We start from the raw sequence: 17,619 nt of genomic DNA, 5'->3' as shown, positions 1-17,619 counted from the left end.
CTAATAGTTTCAGTTATGTCAGTTTCATGATTCAAACTGCATTCAAATTAGCTTTTGGATGTAAATCTAGTTGTTCCTTATAACACTGCCAAAACACAAGAAAAGGAAGGCTTAATCGGGGGAATAGAGTGGGTAAATAGGGAACAGATCTGAAACATTTGGACATATGGAAATTTTTGAGTCTTCACTTCTTGTAAATAAAGTAAAAAGCATTGGTATACATGTTTCACCTTAGAAAAATAGATAACTATTAAATTCATTGAGTAATTAAAAAAATAGCTAATTTACCTGATAATAGTATTTATAAAATATATAGAAGATATGTTACAGGTTGTTTAAGAAATATACCTTTCAGATTTTAATTACTATCTGTTTTGACTGTTTCAGAGAAAAGTTTTATGTTGTGCGTTTTTCCTCATAGAAGTGTTTTTATTTCCTCATTCACCCTCTCCACACTATTCAAGGATCTCAGTAAAACACCAAAGGTCTAACCTAAATCCCCCAAAGCTACTAATTCTTGTATGCAGAAAAATCAATTGTACCTGGCCAATCAACAATAGCTTACAATCAAAACCAAAGGTCAGCTTCCAATTTGGTTATGCCATTTACAACAGTGATAATGCTCAGTCAACAGCGGTCAGTAAAATCTGTATTTTAAGAATGAAAAAGAGAAAGGAGAAAAGTCTTTGGAAGTACATGGGGGAAAAAAGTGTTACTTAGCTAGTCTACAATCTTCTTTGATGGCTAGTCCTGTAGCTTTCCTTTCAACTCATTGTAAGTGAACCAGTATGTGGCACAATCCATACACAATGAATCATCAGTAACAGACAGTGTCTTACATAAAGGATACTTGATTTTGGAATGCCATTATCATCACCTGTATATTCAAGTGGATTCTTACAAAGGAAGTATCACTAATCTGAGAGTCATGAGTGTCAAATCAGGATTCAAATATAAAGCCGGACATTTTCTTTTAAATCTAGCTGAATAAAACTTATCTCTGGAGCGGAAGGAAGATGCAGTGGTTCGACATTGAAAGGGTCCTCCCAGAAAAAAACAAAATGTTGGCCTTTTAATCATGATAGTCTGGATGTGCACACAGAATGTACATATGCATGTGTTATGTTCATGCCAACCATGAGCTTTCAGCTTATTGAAAGCAGGCAGGCAGACAGACTACTGAACAATCTTAAAGAGACAGCTCAGTAATAATCAGTGAATTATACAAATTTCGACTGTAACTGTAGTCCTTTTTCTCTGTGGGAACCAGCATCTTGTCAGACCTGTTCCTAGATGCTAAATAGGGAAGCAGACTGCCGGAGAAAAATGAGCTGCCATGGCCTCACACTTTGCCATGTGCTGTTTTGTTATTGTTGCTAACAGAGGACTCAAGGTGTATTGAACATATTCTCTGATTTTTTCTGTCAACAGCATTTGCCCCACCTTTTCAGGAAGCAGCTGAAAGCAAGACATTTCAAGGTTCTCTGATCAGTTTGTCCCTTCCCCAGGTCTTTCTTCTCAGGGTAGAAAATTTTACCTGTTGGGAAGACCTTCAGTTCAGTGTAGAGCCCCAGATGGTATTTTATATCCACAAAGCTGCACAAAGTCCTGTCCATTTTGCAGGCTACAGAGATGATTCAGAACGCATACAAAAACCTCCTAGCCATCTTGAAAGAAAAACTACCAAGGAATCAAAGGCAAAATAGAAAACTGAGAATACCTTTTGCTAGTATTAGCAGAGCAAACATTAACAGAATATAGGAGATACAGGATAAGCTGAAAGACATTCTGATGTCCTCTAGGAGATGATTCAGAAAATCTGGAAGGGTAGGATGTGTCACTTTGGTCTTCTATTTTGCCTTGATGCTAACACTGAAATTTAGTTGTTATACAGAAGGATTTGTATCACCCATCTTTGATTGCATCTGCAGTGCAGCTCCAAATATGACTACAGGAAAAGGAGAGATATTCAAGCTCTCTTAAAGTCTTCTTCTTCAACCCAGTGAAAATAACAGAAAGTCCATGTTCAGAATCTGTCCACAACGGAATCATAAAGGTAGTTATTATTACCAGACCAAACATAAAAGAAGAAATCTGCAGTTAGGGCTCCACATTCTGTATAAGACATTAGCTGCTCAACAGACATTTGCTCATTTGATTCTCACAAGATCAGCAATAAAAATACTCGTCTGCAAAGGATCGTTAAATCTCGGTGTACAAAATGGTTAGCTGAGTTATCAGTTTCCTGTTGCACATAGCTGAACAGGAGGTATACTGATAGGCTAATTGCTTTATAAACTATATCATAATGTATAGAGGACAGATTAAAAGTATCCCAATTCATCCAGTTCACAAGACAAACCTGCTTTGGAAATGATCCAACATATGTATTAAAGAACATTCTTTAAAAAAAAAAAATGAAAGGTGTACAGTGAATGAGATAGAAGTTCTCAAGAGTTAAAAAAAAATTGTCAGTTTAAGCAAATCATATCTATGATATTCTACTCTAGTAGCTGTGGATCACTCTTTTAATGCCTGACCTGAGATGCTGTAATCTGGATCTCTGAAGTGCTGAGATGATGAAAACAATATAAATTATGGTTCATTCAAGTGTGGGAAAGATTTCAGGGTGTTGTCAGGTTTTGCCTGGTTCAAACCGAATCATCCTAATTTTAGCAGACACTGTTAATCTTAATCTCTCTGTCTCAGTTTCTAACATAAAGTTAGAAATGGGGGATAACGTCCCTATTCACACTGAGAGAAAGTAAATGTCTATGAATTGTATTGGTAGAGTGAGCCCACTGAAAATGTAGTACACAAAATACAACACCTCACATTTAGACAGTGAGACTAAGTAAGTATTTAACTGCTCCTTAAGTTTCTCATTTTGTCTTTCCTATGCTCCAAATAAAGCTACCTCTCAAAAGTAGTTTGTAGGTAAAAGCCTGTGGACTAAACCGGTCTACTTAATCTTGGTGTTTGCTTTTGATTACTACTTTTAAATACTAAGGTTTTAATGCAAGAAAGTAGAGTGTCAAATACAGCCTAAAGTATCCTGGCCAGATTAGCATAAATTGACCAGGCCTTGAGTCTTCTGATGACAAGATTTTTATCTCTGAACTAGAATCATGAACACTGGTATTAGAATGTGTCCACCCTTCAGTATTTGAAGCAGCCCCAATATAGATATAGATATAGATATATAGATATAGATACCAGTTCCTAAGTGAGGGTGTGTTTGATTCCCAGCCTCTGGATCCTCTTTCTGATGGGTGACACAAGCACACAACAATACAATCTTTTTTCTGTACTATATTAATTAACATGAGATTTTAGCACCTTAGGAAACATACCCACAAACTGCAGTTGCAGAATAAATCGCAGCAGAAGACTTGAAACCCATGTTTCACGATCTGGGAAAATGGTACCTTTAGTTTTTGAAGAGATTTTAGACCCAAGAGTTTCTATCAAGCACCTAAAAATGTTATTTCTCCCTCCCATCACATGTTTCCTAAAAGATCTAAGTTCTGAGTTGATTATAAAAACAATCTGTGTCTTGAGAAACCACATAAAACAGGCACTTACTTCACAGACAGGTCAATTCTGGCATAACATGATCTATACTGAGATTCTTCATCTAAAATTGGGTATAAAGCACTCTAAAAAAAAGCCATTTTTGTGCTCTGAGGCCCTGGAAAGGCAAAGATCAAAGATGGAGGCAGAGATAATCAGTCTGAAGCAATCAGACATCCAAAACACGTGTTTAAACACCAACTTCAACAGTTTGGTAAGGTTACAAGAAAAACCTGCTTAATTTATGAAGAACCGGGAGGCCCTAATGTACCATTCTTCTTATGAGATAACACAGATTTTCTATTGTGTTCCACAAACAGGTCATTTGCTTTACATTAAAATCTGAAACTTTATGATAGATAAGTTCAAAAGAAATGTGTGGAATAGCAAGTACTAAAAGGAGCTAGGCTATCATAAAAAGCATCTGGGAACAATGGGGTTGAATAGTTAAAGTATTTATTTTGTTTGATGAAACCGAAAGCCTCAGCAAGTTTATAGGTAGATGTGCTGGTTAAAAAGATTTTTATTCTAGGATGATGTCTCAAGAATTTGGAAGGGGAGAAATTAAAAGATATTGGAATTAAATTTTATTATGACAATTACTACTAATTATTTATTTTCTCTCCTGTTTAATCTCAAAAGTCAGTTCAGTGTTCTTCCAACAAATTCAGCCTGTGGTGGAAAAAAGAACTCAGTTGAATAATACCAGTAGAAGTACATTCATAAAACAATTCTGCCAAGAGTACATAATCCTTACAGGAGAGCATATATTCCTAAAAAGGTGGAAAAAGGTTGAAGTGGAATATTTGCATGAGTGAGTATGAAAATGATTATATAGATCCTATTATATATTACATTCAATTTTTTAAATGCTTGTATTAAAATATATTTAAACTTGCAATATTTTATCCTCTTATTTCCTCAGACCAGTTTTTAAAGCAGAAGTTCTGCTTAATAAGTTGAAGTGAACTTTTCTAATTTTTCTCTACAATAGAAAATTATGTTGTTACAGAATTGTAAGGATTTCTCAGATTCCAATTCTAAAATATGATCACTGGAAGCTGGAAAGAACTGCGAAATTGGGAAAGAATGCTCAGAGTCAATGTCTGAAAAAAATACATGAAAGTGGTATTTTTAAAGGGTTTATCTAGTATTTAGAAAAATCAGCAAAGACATATAAATTGAAATAAAATGTGGAGGCAAATTGTCCCATAGAGCAGTGCTGCAGACACTATAAGGTGGAGTGCTTGCTGTTTTGCTCACTACATTGAAGGAGGTATTTTAATACTAATTAATTTCATTTTTTAACAACTCTAATGTAAGCATTTCCCAGAAACTGGTAGCAGATCTTTCCTCTACTTTCTCATACCACTGCATAGTGGCACATGATCTCATATATTTCACACCCACACAGAGAGGAATTATTTTAATACTTCAACAGCCCTGAAATTTTCCCATAGGGAAAAAAAAATAAATTTGGAAAACGTAGTAATAGAGGTAAGTTTTAGATATATGTGAGGACTAGTCACAATAAATTATAGCACAATTTCTTATAAAACTGTAAGTATCTCACTGCAAAATTCTGGAAATGCGATTATTTAACCAGATAATAAAACACCTTAGAGATAGCATTTAATTTGGAAGCAGACGTGATTTTATAGAATACCTGACATTGGTCCACAATTGAGATTAAAGAAAATAATTCGTGATTAACCTCAAAGGGAAAGAAAATTGCTTCAGGGAAACATTTTTAATGGTAGTCCCACTTTAATCCTTCCTCCAGAAAGACAGCATTGAAAAAAATTTAAACTGGGAAGAAACTGCAAATTTGGTTTCCCTAATTTCTACCAGTGCCTAAAAAAGAGAAAAACCTGTGAGAACACCCATGTAAAAACATTCCCAGACATGGTCCCGTTGTAGCAGGAACTCACTTAATCAATAAATCATTAATTATTTGGTAATTACCCACTACCACCTACTCTTTTCATCATGGAAAAGATCCCACCTAAATGCTGAAGGAGTAGAGTCAGCCACTATTCCACCTGTATATCAGGGCTTAATTAGATGTTGATACTTTGGTCTGTGTTTGGCCCAGTCACTTGTGAAAGTCTGTTCTTTTCCTCCCAATTTATGAGAAAACAAGCACTGGTAAACAAGAACTTTGTCCTTGAAGCAAGCATCTTGTATGAACTGAAATTAATTGCTGTCTTATGATTGGCTTATTGCCTTTCGAGGGCATTTGAAAGAGAAAGTGAAGAGGAGAATGATGACTAAACCCCCAGACTCAATTAGAAAAGTCTCCTGAGGTATAACATGCGAGAGCAGAGGAAATTTCAAGGTACCCATGCATGCGCAGAAGAGATACCACTTGCATAACGGGGTGTGGGACTGAAGGCCTCTATCTGGGCAGCGCTGACCACACCTGCCCAGGTAGATGTCACCAATTAATTGTATAAAAAGCAGATAGCTTATGCTGGGTGGAGGATAAAAAGTGCAAGCTTCACATCAAATGACAACGTTGCCTTTAGCGGGGATGCCTTCTAGCTTGTGAGCCTGCCGAATTTCTGAGAATGCAGCTTCTGCTATGGATAATTTTAGGCATTCTGGGTTTGTAAGATAACTTCATATGCAACACCTGCGTGACTGAGGGAGTCATACTGAGGGCTTATTTCTCTCCTCCTTTCTCTCTCTTGGGTTTTTTTGTTTTGTTGGCCACCTCTTGTTAATAAATACTGGTTTCTTTGAGCTTTCAACAGCGTTTTGGTTTCAATCTCAGCGTCCTTCGAACTCTCCCTATTACAACCTGGAGGAATACCTTATCATGCATTCTGAGCAACAAATAAATAGATTTATTCTTGCATGGGACTAATAGATACAAGATTTATTCTTGTATGGGTAGTTGTGACTAAGTCATGTTTAGCTAATGGCTGGCTGCAATTTGTCTCATCATGCTGAAAAAACATCTGGATTAGTGGGAAGAAGACCAATACTACAGCGTTCTTTGCCATTCCTTCTCCAAACAAGGTCCAGGGCAGCTGATCAGAATTTTTAGTGTTCTTTGGGATCTGTGGGATAAAAAGATTAAACAGCATTAACCAGTAGAGGAGATTGTCATAGGAGTTAGGTATTACATTTCATTATTCCTTTAATTAGAAGTATGCATCATTGAGTATATTCTTTTATAATGCTTAGCCCCGTAAGATTTAACTGAAGACTGTAAATTTTTAAGTATTGGAGAATTAAGGGAGGAAGTAATTTCCACCTCCTATTCATTTTGAAACTGTTCATTGAAAAGCTAAAGCTTTAATCAGCTACAGTTTAGAAATTGACTATGTTAACTTCTTTTATGTGCAGAGTAAAGTTCAGATTTCTTAAGTGAAAATGCTTGTTTTAGATTTCTCAAGGATCATACAGAAGGCACAGAAGAAGAACATTTTATGGAATGTAAAAACTGAACTGACAATTACTCCTTCACTTGATTACTGTATCTTAAATTCAGTATAGGATTTTATAATGGTTTTATATCACACAGCAGTATACAAAGTCTTTGAAAATTCCTGAACTAAGTATCTATGACGCTGTTACCTGTGCATTTATTTGATCCCAGAGTCTTTTTCTATTTCCTATTGCTTCTGTTGCACAGTAATCTCAAAACCTGATTTCATAAAGCAGATTTCCAAGTTGGCCCATACCACAGATTAGAAAAGATTTTGAGTAAAAAGTAATTTTTTCAACAACCTTTAAAATGTATTTCTAAAACTTGTACAGGCATGTCCATGCTCAGTTTTACTTAAGACACTTGTAGCAAAATACTTTTTTTTTTTTGTATGTAGTCATCATGCTCAAGTTTGCTAGAGGTGGTTCTGTACTTTTACTTCTACAGTCCTAGCCTAAACAGCAAGGCCAATGTAACTTGAGAGAATTCAGTTCCCATAAATTTCCACTGCACTAGTCCTGATCTCTGTTATTTGTAGGCTTTAGAATAAGCAACCACAAAAAATGTCAAGGTGACACCTCACTCTTCTGAGCTCAGCCCAAGCTCGCTCTAACCTCACAGCTCTACACCATAAGACCAAACAGAGTGCAGAGAAAGTTATTTTTCAGCACCAAATTCTTCTAAAATCCAAACTCTTCCTTGGGAAGACTAACTTCCTAAAGAGACACAGCCATCTGTCTCTTCCCACTATGTGCTGATCCTTCCCATAATATACTCTGCTAGTTTTCTTGAATTTCAAAGACACTTATTAACCCCTTCCTCTATTGTTTGGAAGAGAAACTTGGCTGAAGCACTGTGGAACTCATATTGGGAAACATATATTACTGAGAAGTATATAATCCTGTGGTCGGGAATACTTTTATACTTCAGCTAGTACAAAGTGCTACCAGAAGACACACTAAAATGAAACATAAGTCAGTCTCACTAGTCATCTAATTAGGAAGGAGTATAATGAAGGTGTGGAAACTACTGAGTAAAAATGTTTTTTAACTGTACAACTGTATAAATTTACTGTCAGAGGTGACTACATTAGTCAGTTTTTCCATTCTGTAATGAAAATATTGTTCATTGAATAATTAAATTTAGATACCACTTATCTGCACATTAATTTTCCAATGTGCTTTGATAGTGTCACTTGAATAATATAAACTTGTATGAAATTGATTGACCCAGTGAAAAACATGTTTATTGTTGGCAACCAAACATATTCACAAGTATGTAGGGTATAATTTCTGTTGACTTATGTGATAGTGTAGTGTGTTTCTGTGGCTGGGTTTTGGTAGCGGGGGGATATCTACAGGGGTGGCTTCTGTTAGAAGCTGCTAGAAGCTTCCCCTGTCTTGTGGAGCCAATGCCAGCCAGCTCCAGGACAGACTTCTGCCTCTGGCCAAAGCCAAGCCAATTAGGAGTAATAGTAACGCCTAATTTAAGAACAGAAGATTGTTGTGCAGGAGAAATTCCAGCCAGGGAAGAGTGGAGTGAGAACATGGGAACAAAAAGTAGACACCAAGGTCAGAATGAGGGACAGGAGGTGCTCTAGGTGCCAGAGCGAGGCCCTGCAGCCCGTGGTGCAGACCGCCATGGAACAGCTGTGCCCCTGCAGCCCATGGAGGACCATCGGGGTGCAGAGACCCACCTGCAGCCCATGGAGGAGCCCATGCTGGAGCAGATGGATGCTGAAGGAGGCCCAAGATGGAGAAGGGTCCTGCTGGAGACGTGCAGCCCTTGGAGAGGGAAGCCCATGCTGGAGCAGGTTTTTCCCAGGTAGGACTTGTGGCCCCTGTGGGGGACCCATGTCGGTACAGCTCATTGGTGAAGGACTGCACTCCATGGAGGAGTGACCCACGGGACAGCAGTTTGGGAAGAACTGTTGCCCGAGGGATGGACTCACACTGGAGAGGTCCATCAAAGGAAAGGACTCCTCTCTCTGAGCAGCAGCAGAAACAACAACTTTCCCCGTTCCCCATGCCCCTCCACCGCTGGGGGTGAGGAGGGAGAACATGGAAAGAAAGAGGGGTGAGGGGAAGATATTTTTCAAGACTGTTTTATTTCTCACTCTTTGGCTCTTATCCTGTTAGTTGTAAATACAAGTACTATCCTCACTTTGAGTCTTGTTTTGCCTGTGAAGGTAATCAGTAACTGACCTCTCCCAGCTGTTGTCTCAACTCATGAATCCTTAGCTGTTTTTTTTCTCTCTCCTCTGTCCAGTTGCAGAGGGAGAGTGAGAGAGTGGCTTTAGTGGGTACCTGGTATCTGGCTAGGGTCAACCCACTACAGATAGTAGTACCCATGATTCCATGAACTGAAGCAGTGGTTATACTGTCTAGTAAAAACATTGGAAATGCAGGTCAAAACATGACTATCTTGATTTAAAATTGGTTTATGTTAAAAAAGTTCTACGTGGGCAGCACTGTCAAAGTTCTAACCCCCTGAAACAGTTTGAAAAGGTGTCCATGCCCATGGTAGGGGGTTTGGAACTGATGATCTTTAAGGTGACTTCCAACCCAAACCATTCTATAATTCTATAATTATGTGAAACTAACTAATTACCCCTGACATCACTAAGTGGTACAATATTCAGACTAGATTATTCCTTTGAGAGGTCAACAACTTGTTTCCTTTCTACCCTGTGTATGGCTGGGATGGATTATCATATCATATGTCATATCATATCGTATTGTATCATATATCGTATCATATGATATGATTATAATATCTCTCCAGCCTTGCACTATAGCTTACACAGTGACATATTGTGTGAAGTCAATGACACAAAGTGACAGCATAGATGCATTTACAGAACTATGTTGAGCTAAATATGCCATTTTTAATGTTAATCCATTTAGTGCATGAAACTCCCAGAGCCCTGTGTGGATGTTTACCTCTGTACCTGGAATGATTATTTCCAATAAAGAAGTCCCTAAAGTACAATTTGCAATTCAGATATGAATATAAACAGCCAGATGCTGCCCTTGCAAGTAAAAAGATTATAGTTTCATTGTGTGTTTCCCATTTGATTTAATGTTACTCTTTGACTTCCATAAAGCAGATCTCTATTTGCAGATCAGACACGGAGGACTAGACAGAATTGGATTAAAATTGTCTCTACCTTCAGATACAGAATCCATTTATTTTAGTTTACGTGCACATAAATTGCCGCGTCTTCTGGTTCTTACCTGACTTGCCTACTTAAAAAAATAATATTACTTTTTACATTTGTTGAAACAAAGAAGGGATAAATCCTTCTTAATTTTCCACTGTATCTGTAGATTTACTACATGGCATCATGCATGACTTTTTCCTAGTCTGAATTAAATAGAATAACTGCAAGCTATTTTCGAGCTTATGACTCAAGGTCATTACCTGCAATGTTTTAATATATCTAAAGTTTTGATGTTAAATGTGCAATATATAGACTCTGAATGTAAGCCAATAAAAACAGTTAACATGGTATCTATTTCTCTTTTGTTCTGTTGGAAATTTCCCTTTTCAAAGTCAGAATCCACTTAACAATCAGAAAATACTTCAAACTTTTCATTAGAATAATAATTCTAAAGCCTTGTAATTAAAAAGTCAGTGGAAGTCTGAACACGGATATCTCTAGAAGCATTGGTTCAAAGAGGAGAGGGAACTCCTAAGCAGAATAAATGCAGTGAGCAGATGTGAATCTGTCCCAAAGAATTAGACCCAATAGTGACGGAAATTCAGCAACAGGCATAGTATCATGACATGGATTCTGAAAACATTGTGCAGCACAGAGATTTTGAAGAGCCTGTTCAGCTTGTCTATGGTTGTCACTTGATTCTTCAATATACAGCTCAGATGATTTCAAAATTTCATTTTATTTCAATTTTAAAGCCATTTCAGTGGCTTTTTACTGCTTATGTCACTTCACTCCTTTGGAAAAGTCATTCTCTGTGTCTTTATGTTGGATGTCTTACAGTATTTATTCTTGTCTTCAAGTCACTACATGATAATATATTCTCAAGGTGACACTTAGAATGGTTTCATGTCAACTTAAATACCAAATAAAGAGTGCTACTCTGTCCCTAAATTGCTTTAAACATACTGATCTGAAACTACTCAATCTGCATATTTGTTCATTCTATTCAATTACACTGTTCCCACAAGTCCAGGCTATTCTCCTTGCTGGGTCATAAAGCTTTGCTGAGTGTGAAATTTCACCATAACATGACTCTAAGATTTCTACTTCTTTCAAAGACAGCTTTGGGGTTGTGGGGTTTTTTTTAGGTAGGAATTGTGCCCTAATATTCAGCAATAGACAATGCAGCAAGAATCCTTAACAACTTGACAAGGACCATTTCTGAGGCCTTGTTTCTCTAAATTATTTCTTAGAGTGTTGGTATCCTGGAGGTACTATAAATTCATTCTTTTTTCCCAAACTGTGCTTATATTGTGATTCAAATGCAAATGGAACTATTACAGGGCTGTTATTTTTGTTCAAGAACATTTTAATGAACTACTCCAACATATTCAGAAAAATTCACAAAACACATACGTGGGAAATGCTTACTGTTCTGGATTTTGCAAAACCGATAACACCTAGAGGGTTCTTTAGCTATCTATAGAGATACATTTCATTCTTGATGTAGAAGAAAAGAGTATTCATTGGTTTGATTTCTTTTTTCTTGACTTTAGATATGTATTTAATATGTATGGTGTCAAATAGTATTGATAACAAAAAACCAAGACACAGACATTGATCCTTCCCTTGAAATGGGAGAGAACAATGACAGTACTGAAGTTGTTATTTAGTATTTCTGTACACAAGTGTGGTAGTTTTAGTCTAGGCCTTCCTTGGTGACCAGTTTGTAACAAAGGAAATGGCCATATACCCAGTACTCCCTACAATTTTTACGTAAGGCAGGGGTATAAAGAAGAAGGGAGGAGAGGCCTTCGCTCTCTTCCCTTCTGGTGGTTCTGAAGGCGCAGGTTCCCTGTCGTTGGTTCTGCTGTGTGGGGGAGTGAGGCCTAGTGAGGCTTTGTAGACCTTGGGAGGCAGAGGATGCAAGCGGTCGTTCAGAGCGATTTCTGCTGTCCCAAGGAGAGTGGTAAGATATTCTTTTGCTAATTCTTTATTCTGCTAGTTCCTGAGTTTTTGATTGTGCATATCTGTTTTTATTTTGTCCCTTTTTGTCCCTTTTTTCCCTTTTCCCTTCCCCTCTTCCCCTTTTTGGGAGTTGTACATAATATTCTTACTGTATATAACTGTAATATATGTAAAAATACATATATATTTTGATATAATTCAGTTGGTTTCAATTTCTCTCAGTTTCTATAGTTGTTTTTTTTTTTCTTTGCCTAAAGGGGGAGGGAGGGAAAAGGCATTCGCTGAGTTTTGGAGATTTGGTGGGAAGCAAGCTTTAAAGAGCTGAGAGAAAGAAAGAGAGAAAGAGAGGGGGGGAGGGAAGGAAGGAAGGAAGGAAGGAAGGAAGGAAGGAAGGAAGGAAGGAAGGAAGGAAGGAAGGAAAGAAGGAAAGAAGGAAGGAAGGAAGCTGATCCTCCCTGTCTTGTTATCACTTTCTTGCTCGCCTGGCATACAGGCATCCAATAGCTGTTTTTCAGCACCTATATTCAGCATCTTGAAAAGAAAAAATAAGAAAAGGAAGAACATATACCGCTCTCTTACCACAAAATAACAAAGTCCAGATAGTAATTGTAACCAAACATTCTATTTTAGTAAATTCATATTGAGAATTACTTATCCTTAGAAGTTTCAGACACTCATTTTGAGTGGCAAATTGTTCCAATATAACAGAAAATACAATTAGAAAATTGAACACCTGTTCAGCAAAAACTTGCTATTGTTTATGAAATAAAAGACCACGAGGATGGTTACTTAAATCCAGATTCCAAAGTGTAAGATTTTATATTTAACCATAGATAAATTTAGCAAATTATAAGCAAGACCTTCCAGGACTGCCTATGCAGAAGTTGTTTCACTGACACTGGAAATTACTTTAAAGTAAAATTTATTTAATTAATGTTATTTTCTCTTAATTTCTACTACCTTAGTTTTTTATGGGTCTTCTGGAAGATACGATAAAGAAGTAAAATATCAGCTTTTATCTACATCATAAATCTCCTAAAGACTGGTGTGCTGTATGCAAAGCACAGGTAAGGCACAGACATTTGAGACCCTCACTATGAACAGAATGAAAAAATGAGCAGGAAATATATATAATCAGATACTTTGAAGTATATATATATATATGTCTTCAAAGTATCTGATTATACTCTCCACAAATAGAGAAACAGTAGTTTTCCAAAAGAGTAAAGAAAGGGTTTGGAGGAGAAAGCTCACACAAGTGAAAGTGAAAATACTGCAAAGCTCACCCCACTGTAGTGAACAACAGCTGATCTAGGCTATGAATTTGGTAGACAATACAGCAAACATTTGCAAGTGTCACTCTTTGATTATTAGGTATAATGTTAAAAAAGAAACAATATGTGTCAAGTACCCCTCCGGTGAATTTTTGGAAAAAACAGTACATCAAGCATGTACAGTAAAATGTACAATTCAAGAAAGGAGAAGTAAATACTAAGTACTACAAGGCTCTAAAACCAGACTGACCATCCTGTAACTTCAACATGGAATTCCAGGTAACTATATAATGAATTACATCCTTTTACAAATTCAAGTCTGACTTACCTGCAGTTTCCATGGTTCCTTTTAATTTCTATTCAAAATTTTTCTCCTTTGAGAATTATAATCAATGAACACAATCAATAATACATAGTTCAATATGTTCAGGAGAACAGCCATTTCACCTGTCTCTACTGCCAAACTCTTATTGCACTGGAAATATAACAGTGCAAGAGAAGAAATTTAGACTCGTTCTTAACCAGCATAATACCTTATAAACAAGGAAAGGTGGTTTGAAACATTAAAACCATTTCTGATATAATAAAAAGGGAAATAAGTTTTGTTGTCTGCTCCCTATCAAAGGAAGAAATGACTGTGGTCCAAAACAGTTTCTTATACATCTCATTTTAGAGACTCATGCACTTATACCAGGCGCATATCTGACTCAAAAGTGATTGAATATACCATGAAATGAGCGTAAGCCTCTTGGCTTTTTTGACACAGTTATCTAAAGCGAGTTTGTAATTGTCCCTCAAATTGCGTAAGAGCGCCAGCTACTGGGGAGAACTGAGATGGACTGGCTACCATATGCTGGAGTCAGAGAGGGGATTTGGGAACTCCTGGGCTGTACTGGAGTGAGTGGAGGGTTCTCAGTGCTAGTGAGTGGAGTTAATCATTGGATGGAAACAGTGCATGCCAAAAATAAAGGCTACCAGGGGGCACCAATGTCAGTGGGGTCTCGGTGCTGGTAGATGCTTGGGGGTTTGAGGGTCTGTGTCCTCCCCAAAATCTAGCATGTGTGGGATGCATGTATGTGCCTGTGTCTACAGACACTGGGTTGGGCTCCAGTAGCTAAACCAGGGGAAATCCTAGGCCAGAGCTGCTGTAGTAGATAATTTTTTCCTAACATACCTTGACAGACAGAACTGAAATGAACAATAAGGGAATGCTAGTTTTAACAGCAAAGCTCATTCAAGAAATTTCCTCCCGGTTTACCAGGACTTCACCAGTCACTGAGTTGGACTGTAAAATTATATGTTCAATTGTGTCATTGGAATTATCTGGGTAAAAAAATGTTTGTTACACACAAACATAGAAAAGAGATTACTTTTAATTCAAATCATGCCACTGAAGCCTCACAAATCATTGCATCTGCACAATTCCTGAAGCAAGTACAGGGGAGAGAAGGTTCTTATGCTTTAAGTCATCTTTATTTAACTGCAACTAAAGTGGAGATCTTCCAGTAGAATTTCTCCATCCCCTGACAGCCATTGCCAGTGCCATTTCAAGCCATTTAAAGCACTTCTAAAGGAAAAAAATGTTTTGCATCAGTAAAACTCAAAAAGACCAAACAGATCATACGCAATAATTTTTAAAGCCCTGGATTTTAATTATTTGCATCTTTAATCGTGCATCTTCTGATCTATATTGGTATCACTAAAAGTGGAAAGAAGAAATCTGAAGGATGGATCAGGCAATGAAGATATTTACCTTTTTATCCTATGATACCTCACAAGACACTCTCTCAATAGATTCTTGGGGTTAACTACTGCCAGCTGAGTATGAATCTCTGGGGCTGAAACATTACTGGTCAGCCAGCTCCTCACATGATTCTGATCACTTACTAGGGAGTCCCTTGGGTTCAATGGAAATTTCTTATTTTGGTTACACTGTGTTTTCAATGAAACATGAGCATGAACATTGAAACCTGTTTTTTCTTTTACATTAAATGACAAGCGACATTGCTGCAACAGCCAGAGGGGGTTCTTACTACTTTGGAAAGCTTGCAAAACTCTCCATATATATACATAATGAGGTTGTGCTACAGGTATTTTTTGGTCAATTTTCACACTGAAATGATGACTGAGTTTGTCAGTTCAGGCTCCTTGCTCAGGCTGCTGCAACTATTGAGATGTGGCGTATGCCACAAATTCAGCAAAGTCTGAGAGATCACTGAGAAAGCAGTTAAAGGGATCAAAACCAAAGTATGTATCCAGCTAAACGATATACTTTTCTACTAGTGTAGCACACAAAACAACTTGTACTGAAGACTTAAGCCAGAAAACAATGAACAGTAAATTATTGGAGGTCTCAAAACAGAAGTTTCTGAAAATACCGAGCGTTCTAGTCCATATCTAGTTCTGTGACGTCTGAAGAAAAGCAGAACAACTTGAACATGCTCAAGATATTAGCATTTGGGTATTTTTTTATTCACACAACAAAACCTAATCAAGTAGGGACAAATTCTAGAGGAGAATCAAAACCAATTTATATGTAATGATTACACAGCTTTAATAGAATCATTAAAAAGAGGACAGGGATTTTAAGTCCCACTCAAGTTACAAGCTGCCCTTCAGGCCTCACTTAAAGTTTGTCATATCACACCATCTGAAAAAGACCTTTTTTGATGTGAAGTCACTTATGGTAGCTAACAGTGAATAAAGCCAAGAGAGACCAACATGTTACTCAATAAAATAAAAACAGTCAGGAAGACAATGACCCAGCAAAAGAGATGGGACTCACTGCATCAAATGAGTCCTTCTAGGATTCAGGAAAACTGCAGAAGCTTTATAGGAAAATAGAAAACCTAAATCCAGCCTGTAACTCCTTATATACTGCTTCTACAAGCATGTTTTTTTATTACACATGGAGTACACTCTGCTGAGTGGCAAAAATCTCAGTCTGTCATCACAGTGTATTAGGCACTGAACAATGCTTAGGAAAGGTTTCTCCAGAAAGTAGAAAAGATATATTTTTTTCACTATCCTTCAGCTGTCCTATGGGTTGGAGCTTTGAAACTGCTCAAATATTATTCAAATTAAAACAAGAATAATTTAAAGAAATATTTAAACCTATGAACTACCTTTCATTCTCCTAAGAATAAGAAGCATTCATATGGTCAGATACACAGTTTGTGTTTTTTGTCATGTGCTGTATCGTTTGCTCTGGCACTTGACACTGTTGAGATGTACCAGGAAGGCCCAGCATCTGGAACCATGACAAAAATCCAGTGACTAGCTTATCTTGTGCATAAATTTCTTAACCAAATTTTGATCAACGCATCTGACAAACTCTGTCATACAAAAACTGGCACCAAGAATGTCAGTGCTTAGAAAAGGGAATCAAAGACTATTAGCTTTCTGTAGTGTTGGGCTGTTCCCCCATGAACAGCACTGACCAGAGTTGAGTCTTGTCGCAGAAGCACAGCAGCAAGTCCTGTTGGTATTCGCAGTAAGTCAGATAAAGAAGGCACAGAATAATGCTCAAAATATCAGAACAGCATCCTGATGATCAAAATTCCACCCTTGCACAGTCTTATCATAATGAAGAACTGTTGAGAAGCATAGGATGGTCCCACCTATGGGTAAATATTACCTGAGAAGACACTGACATTCAAAGAATGATACAGCAGAACCACAGAAACTATTTAATTGACAATATACTAGTTCACAAAAATGTATAAAAAATGCATTCAACATGAAGATTCCTTTGTCTGCTTTTGAAAATCCTAAAAAAGAATAACCAATCTTCTACTGAAATCCCTAAAGATTAACTGGATTCACATGTTATCATGCTATGAATATGCTGCAGCTCTTGATCTTCAGCATTATTTTGAGGCGAGCACAGTCACTCATATTTATCTGACATCACACTGTATGAAACACCTTTCCCAAAGGAAAACACCTAACACTGTGCCAAGTCCTACAAGCATCTTGGTGATACAAATTAGCCAGTTGTTAGTTGGCTGGGAGGGTAACGCAGTTTTTCATATCACCTCATCATAATTTTCATATTTATTCATGGTAATTGCAGTACTGTAGTAGTCTAAAGTGCAAATAAACTAGTTCTGGCAAACAGGTCTATGAAGTTGTGTGCTACTCAAGAGGACCAGTGAGACTCAGAAGATCCAGACTGCTGAGGTTTTTTTATATTTCTGCTAATC

The sequence above is a fragment of the Chiroxiphia lanceolata genome, chromosome Z, assembly GCF_009829145.1.
Source record: "Chiroxiphia lanceolata isolate bChiLan1 chromosome Z, bChiLan1.pri, whole genome shotgun sequence".
NCBI lineage: Eukaryota > Metazoa > Chordata > Aves > Passeriformes > Pipridae > Chiroxiphia > Chiroxiphia lanceolata.
Note: the sequence above shows the minus strand (reverse complement) of the source record.